A 13215-nucleotide genomic window follows, 5' to 3' on the forward strand; every position below is an offset into this window, starting at 1 on the left:
TTCCTAGGCCCTTCCTGAGTTGTATCCCTGAAATTAGAATGATGGTGATAATGGTAATGCTTAACCTGAAAGATCTTAATCAGAATTATTTACACAGTACAGGCAGCTATAACTAATACGGTGCCTTATTTATTGAAGCAATGACATCAAAGCTAGAAGAACAGTTATTAGGTAGAGATTGATGTCACTCCCCCATCCCAGTGACCAAATCTCTTTCCTCACCCTCAAGGAGTGACCTTGAGGATGTCCCCACTCCAGGGAGGAATCTCCACACACTCCCAGAAGGGGGTGTTAGAAGATCTTCCCATTAAAAAGTGGGGCTGGGCTTTGACAGCATAAAGTGACTGATGTCAGATGTCCCCAGGCTGGGTCAGATCAGTTGTCAGCCCTGTCACCTGTTGGTTCCTCTGTCAGGATCTCAGGAACATTTCTCCTCAGAGTGTTTAACTTTGGGATGGATGAGTCAGGCTGGTCTCAGCATCATTCCACCCCAAAGTGATCCCCATCTCCATCCCTTGGCAAACAGGGAATTGTCTGAGCTGTGTTTACCCCATTTAGGCAGAGTTCACAAGAGGAAATTTCTGTAGAGATAAGCTCAGTGTTTTAAGGAGAGAGTCCTCCTGGAAGTGCAGTCACATGCAGTCATCCACCAACACTCTCCTGCCATGGTAAAGATCTATAAAAGCTGAAGCAAATGTTGATTTACAGACTAAAAATTCTCCCACCTAAAAGCCTGTGTCTTTCCATTACAAAAAAAGGGAATTGAGGATGTTCTTACATGGATTTTTGAACTTCAGAGTCACTCCTGATTTTTTTGTTTGTTCCCTTTCCTGGGAATTTTTGCACACATAGCAGTTTTTCAAATGGAAGGTGGAGGGGGAACCTTGATCAGATGCTTCTTCGAAAGACTTTTCACAGCAATTCATCTGTCAAGTGTGGAAGACAGGTGAGTGAGGAAATTGCTTATATTTTATGAAAGGTTTCTTATTTTAAAGGAGAAAAAGGCAGTTATGAGTCACCTCCAGTGCAGACAATTATCTTTCATGGAGACCGGGCAGCAGTTTTGCAACCTTTCCCATCATGTGTGTCCCTAAAATGTTCCCAGAGACTCCAGCTGGGTCAAATTAAGCACACTGAGCTTCATAAAAATTTGAAGCTCATATGTCAATAACCTTTTGTGTCCTCTGACTCCAAACTTTTTCTATTGGCAGGCTATAATCTGAAGCCTGCCTGGCTGCATAGCAATTGTATTATCTGGTTGAATTTCCTGGCCACACTGGAATGAAGTAATTTGCACCTGAGTGGGGACATCCCCACCAACTGCCCAGGTAATTCCATCTGCAGTCTCAGCAGAAGGGCTGAAGAGACAAAAAGACTGTGCCAAGAGCTGTTTCCTGTGTCTGGAGAGGACCACAGTGGTGCTGCAGGCAGGAGCTGTCCATATCACCAATGTCTGGTCCATGCCTTTTCTGTTCCATAGCTGGAAATTCATTTTTTTTTTTTTCCTTTTGTGCACCTTCCCACCCAGTATCAGAAAAAAGCACTTGGATGCTGCGTCTCCATTTAAGGCTTTGATGTTTGTTTAGAAGCTTGAAAGAGGGAGGAAAAACAGAAAAACAAAAGACCTTATAAATCTTTAGAAATCCCTAAGTTTTGGGCTTTTTTCTTTTGCTACAAAGAAGAACATCTATAATGTAACAGTTAAAAAATGCCTTTAAAGCTTTATGCTTTTGCCTAAGTTGAATAAAACAAAGCCACAGAATATCTTTAAAAGGCTCTAAAGAAGGAAGCAGTCTTGTGTCACTCCGTGATAAACTATCTACTTAAAAGCTTAAAAGGAAATAGCCTGAAACCCGTGGAAGCACTTTGGTGTGAAAAAAGGGGGCTGAATGTTCAGAATTAGTCTCACATCGTGAGCAAACTCCCCAGGAGCTCACTTTGGTCCACCCTTCATGTGAAACCAAGGGTCTCCCGAAAAGAAAAGGTGTGAGGTTTTTTTTACTTTAGGTGAACAGTTTATTATGGGTTGGTAAAAAAGGTTTGCCCTTAAGCCCTGTATGCACGAGTAGGACTGCATGAAATACAAGCCAAAATGGCTAATTGGAAAGAAAATGCAGATGTTTTATTCAGTAGTAAATGCTGGCCCTGCTGCCTGGAGGAGCCACTGACAGGATTTCATTCTTTTGTGACTACAAAGCAGAGGTGGAGAGAGCAGGCACTGACAGGGGTCGGGAAATAAAGGAGAGGCTGTGCACAAAATGTATTCCAGTGCCAATTCCAACATTTCACCATCTCAAGCTGGAATTTGCATGACAATGGAGAGCAAGAAACCTTTCAGCAGCAGAGAAATAAGTGCTCCCTCCAAAACCCCTGCCTGCCCACACACAGACTTTGCTGTGCTTGATGAGACACATTTCTCCAGTCTGATCCCACTTCATGGCTCATTATGGCTCTCTGTAACCTGCTCATATCTTCTTTTGAGGCTAGAAAACAAAGCAGGGCAGCTTTAATATCACAAGATGGGTTGGGTTGGAAGGGATCTTAGAGGTCACCTCATTCCACCCTCTTCCATGGGCAGGGACACCTTCCTCTATCCCAAGATGCTCCAAGCCCCACCCAACCAGGCCTTGAACAATTCCAGGGATGATCTTGGAGGTCTTTTCCAACCTCAGTGGTTTTATGATTCTGATTTGTTCAAAACTGCTGATGGATTAAGTTTTAGCCAGCAGATTCCCTGACAGATCGAATCCCACCAGCCCTGCACAGCTGGCACAAAGCCATTAAAGAGAAAAAACCCGACACAAACTCTCTGTTGGATGATATGGCTCATTTAACACAAAGGCACTTCGATCCCAATCTATATTTGTACGCAGGGAGATTTGGAAGTGCAACAGATTCCATATTGATCACAGAACTCCAGCTTGTCTTCCTGCATAAAAAACAAACAAACACCAAAACACCCAACAAAGGGACTAAACAGAATCCTCTCATGTCCTACAAGACAAATGACACTCTGCCTCTACCTGGTGCTGGCTGGCAGCTCCTTGGGCACCTCGGGAGCACGTTCCCAAACAACAGCAGCTGGGCCGGGCTCGTTGGGATCCCATTCCCAAACAACAGCAGCCCTGTGGGGCTGCCCAGTGCTGGGTTGCCCCAGTTGCAGAATGTGATTGATGCCCACTCAACTTGGTGGAAGCAACTTACTCACTAATTAGTTCCTCCTTTCAGCACATTTAGCCCAGACTGGCAGGACGAGCTTCCTGGGAATAAGTTCCAACGGATTGTCTACAATTATTCATCACTCAGCATGGATGGAAGGAGCTTTTCTTTCTGGCAGTGCCCTCCCACCTAAGGCTGGATGCTGAGTCTTCTTCAATTTCTCTTTGCTGAGACACTCACAATTAATATATTGTTATTTGTGTTTTCCATGCATTATTTATTAAATCACAGATAAACCTGAGGCTCCACAAGCATGTCAGGGGAACTTATTTTGCCAAGGGTTGCATGGAATCCCAGAACGGTTTGGGTTGGAAGAGACATTAAAATTAATTTCATTCCACTCCATGCCATGGGCAGGGACACCTTCTAATATCCCAAGTTGCTCCAAGTCCCATCCAACCTGGCCTAGGACACTTCCAGGGATAAGGCAGCCACCATCTTCCCAGGCAAAGCAAAAATAAATGGAAGAGTCATTTGTCTCTGCCACATCCCAGTCTCCAGACTGGAAGGATCAGATCAGACTGACACAGTCATCTGTCATGTGAATGCACCCGTGCTGAAAAAAATAACCTCAGCCGATGATAATGAGACAGAAAATCAGAAGGATTATCACATGTGGGCTGCTCCAGGAGTGCAAGGTGAGCAGAGTTGGTTCAAAGCCAAAAAATTACAGGAGTGATTTTGATAAAAGACCAGTTGTGGCACAAAGTTGGAATGAGACAACAGAACAGATGAGGAGTCAGAACTTTCCTGCACAAAATGGGAGATGGTGAGCACACCCTGATGGGACAGGTACAGGGGACTCCCTTGTGCAAGGGACATGGAAGGAGGAGCACAGACAGACAAAATTGTCCATTGTAAACAACAAACCAAAATTAGAATTTTTCAATTCTGTCATTTCAAAATATATGCCTAGTTCTTCATTATTAACTTCTGTCCAATTGTTTAATTACCTCTTAATTGTCAGAAGGCATGCCTTGGTTGGCAGTCAGAATTAAACATGGGTTTGGCACTTTCAGAGTGCAAGGTTATATATGAAGTATCAGTAAAGCCCTGAAAGACAGCTAAATAATATTAATTATGTCTTTCTTAAAAGAGAACAACTGAACACATTTTTTTCTTGTTTTGGTGGTTTTACCATCTGAGTATTTTGACTCTTATTTTCAGAGGAGCATGAATACAAAATTAGCATCTGCTTTCAGAGCTGCCTTAGGTTTATTGAAAATGCTCATTTATTCAAACCTGGTGACAAGTGGTGATGACTAAATTAATAGGCAACTTGGCAAGGGGGATATTTGATAAACTGCTTGGAGAAGTGTTAAATACCTTTCTCCAGCTATGGAGGAAACTTTAACTGAATACATATCTTAAAAAAAAAGTGATTAAATAGAAGAGTATCTAAAGCTTTTGCACGTAATGATTGAACACAGGAATTTTCTGAGGGAACAATGGCCTCATATATGCTGTCATTAGTAAAACATGGTATATAAAATAAAAATACTGGTCCACTAATAACAACCCTTTAGGAAAAATTTATGAACCATGAGTGATTTTAACAATAAAGTAACTGTTTAGCCTGAAAGATTTAGAAGGAAATACTTGTAAAGCAATAACAGTTTCCTACCTTTCCTGTCAAACTTAATAACTCTATCAGATACTAATTATTCTAAAATAGTTGTAAATAAAACCATTAGAATTTTATTTAATAGAACTAGAATGTCTTTGCATAAATCAGTTTATTTCCCCAGGTAAAGTGTCCTGATGTTTTTAAGTGGGAGTTCATTCCTTCAGCTTCAAGATAATGAAAGGCTAAAATTCAAAAGAAAAGCCAGGTATGAATGAAGCATAAAAATGTGTGTTAAATGTTCACGCGGGGAAATTATTTTGTTTGGTATCAGGATGTGATATTACTAAGGGACAGGATTTGATGCTATTGGGAAAAATTTCCTCACAGAAAGGCTGATCAGGCACTGAGACAGGCAGCAGTGGAGTCCCCATCCCTGGAAGTGTCCAAAAAACAACTGGATGTGGAACTCCATGATTTGGTTTAGTGACATGGTGGGATTCAGTGGAAGGTTGGACTTGATGATCCTGGAGGTCTTTTCCAACCTTAATGATTCCATGATTCTATGGAAAGGTCGTATTGGAGTTTATACAGAATTTTCTAAAGAAAACCAACAAAACCCAACCAAATAAACTAAATCCCAACCACCACCACCATCCCCTCCCACCCCTTTAAAAAAAAAAAGACACGAAATTTTGCATTTTAATTTTGAGGCAGAACCTGTTGGGTTTCAGAGGGGACTTTCCCCAGGCCAGGACAGAGGCTGATTTCTGCCCTCGATCTCAGCTTGAGGGCAGAGACCTGAGGAATCTGCCCAGGGAAGGTGGAAAACCCTGCACATGTTGGATGTCACAAACCATGGCTTCCAAAGGATCCATCCCAGAAAATACTGAAAGGTTCCAAAGAAACTGGAAAAAATAAATCTCGCTTTCAGTCTTCACAAGACCAAAATCACTTTTCAAAATAAATTTTCAGCTCTTCAGTTTGTCTAATCTGCTCAAGACATCACAGCTCTTCTTTCCTTCCCACACTTCTGATGAGGATACATCCCAGCTGGATCTATGGTAGATGGAAAAGGGAGTAAGAGCAAATCCAACACGGCAAAAGTGAAGAGGAGAATTAATTTGCCATAGTTCTCCACCAGAAGAGGTTTGGAATTGTGAGCACTCAAATATTTTTGAAGGTGGTGATAAGGCCCTGGCATAGGGTGCCCAGAGAAGCTGTGGCTGCCCCTGGATCCCTGGGAGTGTCCAAGGCCAGGCTGGACAGAGCTTGGAACAACCTGGGCTAGTGGAAGGTGTCCCTGCCCACGGCAGGGGATGGCACTGGATGATCTCTACATTCCCTTCCAACCCAAACCATTCCGAAATTCTATGATTCCATGATTTTTACAGCGTGTTCAGATGATCAGTTCACTACCAGTACTTTTACAGCTGTAAACCCAGGATTTTCCAAGGCTCACAACTGCTCCTGTGGTTTCCTATACTAAATGCCTTAAATCTGCAGCAGAAAATGAACCTTTTAGGCAGTGAAGGAAAAGATTAGAACCTGTCCCAGTTTTGGGCAGACATGCATATCATTTACCCTATTTTGCCGTGTTAGTCCATTAAAGTTTATGACCCTCCAAGTTTTATTTTTTTCAGAGCCCCAGTTAAAGGGCTGGGATGTTCTGGTGGTTTGATCCAGAAAATAGACAGACTTTGCTGCTGACAGCTAGCAAATGATCCACCAGATGCTTGGATCTGCAGCTCCGGAGCCCAGCCAGGGGCTTAACGTGAGGAATTAAAATCTCTCTCCTTCAGCAGCACCGAAACGCCTCATTAGTGCTGTAAAGGAAGAACTGAGGGTGCAGCACTGCTGTAAATAGGATTCTACGTCTCTCGCTAGCACAAGTCATTAATAGCCTTGGGAAGGCAGGAATTTCCAGGCTGATGGATACGGGCTTTATGTCCACACGACTTGGGCATGTGGGTTGTTTGGCAGTGTTCTCCCTGCTCTTCATCTGGCCTCATGTACTTCTCAACTCCCTACCTAAGCCAAAAAAAAAAACACCTTTGAAAAGTTCATCGATTCCTGGCTTAAAAAAATAACAAGGCTCTCGAAGAGAACAAAATCAGCAGTTCCCATGGTTATATTTTGCTTCACTTACCTACGCAACACTTCTGTTCTGGTGGTATTTGTCCCCAAATGGCACAACTTTTCAGATTTCCTCCCCCAAACCTTAGGCTAAAATTGCCTTGACAAATACTTAGCTCAAATTTCAGGAAGACTATTATCTTTTGAAAAGAAAGTCTTAATTCTCAGTGAAATTGCCATCTTTGGGTCCCTAACAGAGCCATTTCTCCCTTTCAGAGAGAACCGTGGTGGATCACAGAACATCCTGAGCTGGAAGGGACCCCCAAGGATCACCAGCTCCATGGAGAGCTTGACTTTAATACCAATGCTTCCACATTTTTTAATATCCTCCATCAGGGCACTCCTTTCCAAGGACAATTACAACAATAATTTCTACTTGCTTATTTAATTGGAGGTAATAACTTTTAATATATCCTAGCTGAAAAGTAGTATTCTGAGTTTATTTGCCAGAGCACTGTTTAAGTCCTCCCCAAGTGTGTATTTTTATGCATGATATGTACTTCTCATCTACAAAAAGGTGTAGCTACTGCAACTTAGATCATTATATAAGATGATGTTGCCTATGCTACAGAAAGACCTTGTTTTTCCAAGTTTTCTCCTTCAAAGCTGTCTGAAAGGAATAAAAAAATCCCAAAGATGTATTTAAAATCTTCTCACATCAGATTTTTCACTTCACTGTGAATTTGAGCGCAATGTGGAATGAGAAAGTAAACAATGTGGTTTTTATCTCCAAGCATTGAGCTCCAATTAAACATCATAAATTAAGCCTGTTGCACTCAAAGCTGACTAAATCAGGAAGAAAATGGATACAGTTGTGGAAGTCTTAAATAAGAAGTTTATATTATGCCACCAAGATCCTTTTCTGTGGGAGGAATTGTCTCAGCCTTGTGAATCTAAAGTGTAACGTGGACTTTCGTTGTTAATTATTACAATCCACAGATATTTGGGATGTTGCTTTGTTTATGAAGTCTCTTATTAGGCAAAAGATTAACGAAGATGTGACCCACTGCAAGCTCCTTGGGAAAATCTCAGTTTAAGCACTTTAAGTTTGATAATCTAATCTCCTATATCAACAGAAAAATTTCAGGAATGTGTCCATCAGCTGTTCTATGGGCTGAGTGCCAATAAAAAATCAAATCCCAGGAGAAAAGGCTTCAATCAGCAAATGCACATGTCCTGTGCTGAATTATGATATTCCAGTGGCTTTTCAGTTTCATTCATTCCCATTCAAATTTGAAGTATTAATATTAATTCCGTTCTTACCTAAAGTCAGGGGGAGCTTGGCCAGGCTAACAGTGGAGCTGAGATAATGAAGGACCTTGGGATTTGACCTGTACTGCAAGATTCCATGGATCTCTGAAAGGACAAATCCCCTACTCAGCTCTTTCTGAGCCGGGATTATGAGGTTTGGCCCATGTTAATGTCAAAGCCCAAGTTTGAGTCTGGAGAAATCCAGGAAGATGAAAGCAGAGACTGAAGTGTTTTCCACCGGACTTCAGTGAACCTGGGACAGTGAGATAAGATCTCATTTTATGTGTATTCACATATTATTGCCTTCCCAGATCTAACAGAACACCTGACTATAGGAAAACTTCAGGCTCTTTATTCCCAAAGGCATTTTTTTTTTTTCTATTTTATCATCCTCATTACCATGGAAAGTCAGTGAATATAAAGACATTTTTCATGTGGCAGAAAGACAAAAACTGCTTAATTTTTTATATTTATCAGCAAATATTGAAACCTGCATATCAGGGATTATTATTACCAATTTATATCACTGTAAATTTGTTGACTGAGAAGCACCTCCACCAGCTTTCAACAGGGCAATGAGTAGAGAGTGGGACATGGACATCTTCTGATTTATTTTTCTTTCATATTCAACTATTCCATGCATGATTTGCATCACCATTTCCAAGGCTATCAGAAGATAAAACAAACAAGAAAAGTCAGCTGCAAGAGCTGATAATCTATATGCAGTACAATCAAAGCCCCTTTGTATGAAGGCCTCTCCAGAGAGCCTGAATTCCAAGAAGATTGCTTGAAAGGCAGGGAAGTAAAACAACTGCTGTGCAAGGCAGCTGAAGAGGAACCTGCTGGAGCAGTGACTGAGAGAAGCAAAACAGCCCCACAGACCAGATGAAGGCAGAGTTAAATAAACCACTCACACAGCCTCATGCTGGACCTGCAAGGCTCTGCCTGGAAGGTGCAGCTGAACTAAACCCAGAGGTAGATCCGGCTCCGTCTCTGCCAATAACCAGTGGTAGATGGGTTGGAATGTCAGAACTAATTAAGTGGATAGTGATTCTTCCCTCTGATAATTTCATTACTCCACGTGCAGTGTTCCACTCATTGTAGGTTTAGGACTTCCTGCATCAGTTCTGCTTTTCCGTGTTTTAATTCTGTCACTTTGTCCTGTTTCTCTTTCAAAGAAAGACTCTTTCAGTCTAAAACTTCATTAAATCCGGTGTGAAGATTCACCTCTTTTGCTTTATTTCAAAGCTGCTATTTTCTAGTTTCTTCTGAAGTCCCCTAGATCTGGTGAGAGATGACCCGGAGAGCTGGTCCCAATGGATCCTGGACTCCGGGAGTGATGGATCTGCTGGGACAGCCCTGGGAGGGACCTGGGCAAGGTGATTGTTCCGTGGGAGTCCTGGTTTTGGAGCCCCAACTCCACTGTGCATCCTGAGCTGCATTGGATGGATGGGGCTATAATGCACTGATGGCCCCTGGGCCAGGCCTTAGGCTGGAATTTGGGCTCACCCTCCTGCTGTTCCCTCCTGAAGCTCCTCAGGGACCCCATTCCAGGTCCCTCCCAACCCAAACCATCCTGTGGTTCTGTGAACACCTCTCTGTGTTCAGAGAACTCCCTGGGATATCTTGGAGAAGAGATCAGAAATCCAGGCACAGCATTCCCAAGGAGCTGGGTTCCTCTTGGGTTTTTAAGTAGCCTAATGATGTTTTGATCCTCACTCTTCTACAAATTATTCTCAATATTTCAATTCTTTTTTCTGACAGTGACTGAGCACTGAGCTGATACTTTTCTCAGAATTATCCAGTATAACCTAAGATCTCATTCCAGAGTACCAACAGTAAGATTTCAGTCCTTCATTAGGACTAATCAAATTAAACTCTCTCTCTCAATGTGTTTTATTTTACTTTTTCTTACAATGAATCTCACCTGCAGCTGAACGATCCTGTCATTCCCTCAGCAATTCCTGCTGCAATCCTTATCCTGCTTTTAACTCCCCACTTTCTCCGTGTAATGTGTAAATTCTATTGTGCTCAAATAAATTGCCAAACATCCCAATTGCATAAAAATGTATCAGAAATTTAACAGGTGAAATATGAAGGGCCAAGTTTGACTCGGGTTTCAGAGAGCAATTCTACATAGATACAGAATGTTTCCTGCTTTCCTATTTTTCTCCAAGAAAATAGAAGTTTTATTTAAAATTTGGACATAATGTAATTATCAGATATTTAATAATAATTTGTTCCTTCTACAAGGAGAACAGCAATCTTTCATAGCAGTTTTATGAATTAACAAGCATTTAAGAGAGTGTAAAAAAACTGAATTCGAAAACAAGTTGTATTGACAGCTCCTAAAATAACAGTTACTCATGGAGAACCATTTCAAATCAGTTTCTAATGGCACAATTCAGCTCCAGGTTTGGTATATGCTGAAAGCTGCACTTCTCTAAGACAAATATATTTTATCCACTGATGGGGAACAGTTTTGATAGAAAAGTGATTCCAGTTTGCAGGTCCCAATATCTGTAGAATTAGAGAAATGTGCCTGCCTAGAAAAAGACAAAGAAAACAAGTGCATGGCCGTATCAGCATAAATGTGGGTTTAAGGCTGCAAAGATGATTATCTCAATTTTCTTTGGAATTGTATTTATTTGTTTTTATTAAATGGCAGTCGCTTGGATCTGACAGTATCTGGAGATGCAATCTAGTAATGGAAAATTAAAATGTGCAGTTTCAGCTACAGGGGCTTATCTTCAATAATGGAACTATCCAAGCAAAACTTGCCTTTATTGAGAGTTTCACCAGCAGATGGTCTCTGTCCAAAATGGAAACCCACTGAAGGAAGAACATTTTTTGCCATTAATCAGCACAAAACTTTCTATTTTTTATGCCCCACCTTCAAGTCTCATTAAATTTCTGGAAGTCCTTTTTCCTATCCATTCACCACAAAAAGACAAGGAATATCCAGCAGACATTTTCATTAGTGCTTGACAATATTTTATGCCAATTTCTTTATGCTCTTTGCTTGACTATTAAGCAACAGCACAGATTATACATAGATTAAAGAAATCAGGTTTAATTAGACTGCTGATTAAAGCAAATATTTTCCTGTGCCTTAATAAACAGAGCCATTAACACACAACTTTCTGCTTGAAGGTGATGACTTGGTTTCAGTCACGGTGTGTTTGGAATAAAGTGTGATTGGGATTTGGGAAAGGACAATGGTTTCCTGAGAAAGTGAGAGGAAAATTTCTTCATGTCTAAAATGCCAAGATATGAAGTCAATTCACCAAGGTTTGAAAGAAAAACAAGCAGAATACTGAGAAATACTCAAATGACATTGGCATTTTTCCCCCTGAATCTTTTTTTTTTTTTTTTTTAAGTGTTATAATAAACAACATTCATGCTGATGAACTCCTGCAGGCTTGTTCATAGTGAGCATTGGAATAAACCCTGCTCCTGCTTCCATCCCATCCATATTAAATGGGAACAGAGGAGCACAGACAGACAACAATCACGCCCACACATCCATGTTAAATTTCAGGTTATTCTCATTCCCAAAGGAGCAGCACCAGGCCAAATAAAAATCTTTCATGTGCCATTTACTGGTGTTTTTCTCAGAAAAACAGCATTTATTTACATGAACCTAATTTACTGTAGATGGAAAATTCGGTAGCAGCACTGGAGGCTAAACAGAGACGCGAGGCTGGTAATAAAACTTGGAGTAAAATTCTGTAATTAAAGCTCCACTGAGAACATGAAACAATCCGTGCATCCATCTCCATGTATATGATTACATATGTCCAGTGTTACCTCATAGACATATGAGCCACCAAAATGAAATATCAGTGCTGCCTCGCTGAGTGAGGGAGAGAATTAAACCTTCATAGCTGGATTTGCCAGAGAAGCATTGAAATCAATCTCTTTAAAAGACATTTTAAGGACATAAACAAGTGTTGTATATACCCGCAGCAAAATTAAATGTAAAAATGTATTGCCTCTGAGGCAGAACAAAATAGTTGCTTGCAGTGAACAATATTGCACAGTCGCAGCATGGGCTTGGAATTCTATTTCAGGGAAGAAGGTCTGAAAAAGAAAAACACATTAATAATAAGCTTCTGCCTGTGATAATGGAAGTTTCGAAATCCTTGATTTTAGTGTGCCATGTAAGTGAGGAAAATTTTTACGGGCTTTTTTTTCCCCCCTTTTCCTTTTCTTCTTTTAGTTCACTTAGTGCACAGCACCAAAAAAGGATAGGAGCTTGTTTCTTGGGAAGTGTTTCTCTCTCCCTCTCTTCTCCTTTTCCTCCATGAGCTGATTCCTTACATGCACCAGGCAATACATAACTCCACTGAACCAAATAGAGGAGCAGCAATTCTTTCTAACGATTCCCACATGGACAATAGGAATCTGTGTCAGATGGAAGCATTATAAACAATATGACAGCACAGAACCACAGCAGATTTCCATAAACCCTGGTGATCATTTGCCTTTTATTTTATATTTGCTAAGCATGCCCACTGTAACTCTTCCCTCATGCACTGCCGGTGAGTGATTCCTACACTGGTAGAAGGAATTTCCTCCCTCAGACTGAATTGTTAGCACTTGGATGAACTCAAATGTAGCTGAATTATTTGGGAACAAATGCAGATCTTACAGGCCCCAAATATTCAGTCATCTTGCAACAGGCCATGGCAAACAGTCAAATGAGAATTCTTCCCATTTCTCTCAACAGGACAAGAGGAAACGGCCTCAAGTTACACCAGGGGAGGCTCAGGTTGGACACCAGGAGGAATTTCTTCATGGAAAGGTTTGTCAAACATTGGAAGGGGCTGCCCAGGGAGTTGTTGGAATCCCCATCCCTGGAGGTGTCCAAGGAAGGCCTGGAGGTGGCACTCAGTGCTCTGGGCTGGTGACAAGGTGGGCACTGGGCACAGCTTGGACTCCATGGGCTGGGAGGGCTTTCCCAACCTCAGTGATCCTCGGATATTACTCTACATTTCTAGGATTCTTTATTGTACCACCAGGATGGATGGATTGAGTAAAGT

At 41.3% G+C, this 13215-nt stretch overlaps 1 long non-coding RNA gene across 1 annotated transcript; it reads left to right on the forward strand.

Moving 5' to 3' along the window:
• The first annotated feature begins 643 nt into the window (after positions 1–643).
• LOC121667356 lies at positions 644–12936 on the forward strand. The gene is made up of 4 exons (XR_006017038.1): positions 644–946; positions 1212–1328; positions 7136–9549; positions 12903–12936. It is a non-coding gene; the product is annotated as an uncharacterized LOC121667356 (long non-coding RNA).
• Positions 12937–13215: the final 279 nt, after the last annotated feature.

The sequence above is a fragment of the Corvus kubaryi genome, unplaced genomic scaffold (assembly GCF_017639235.1).
Source record: "Corvus kubaryi isolate FWS band 111438036 unplaced genomic scaffold, C.kubaryi_AGA036_p1.0 37361, whole genome shotgun sequence".
NCBI classification, from domain to species: Eukaryota; Metazoa; Chordata; class Aves; order Passeriformes; family Corvidae; genus Corvus; species Corvus kubaryi.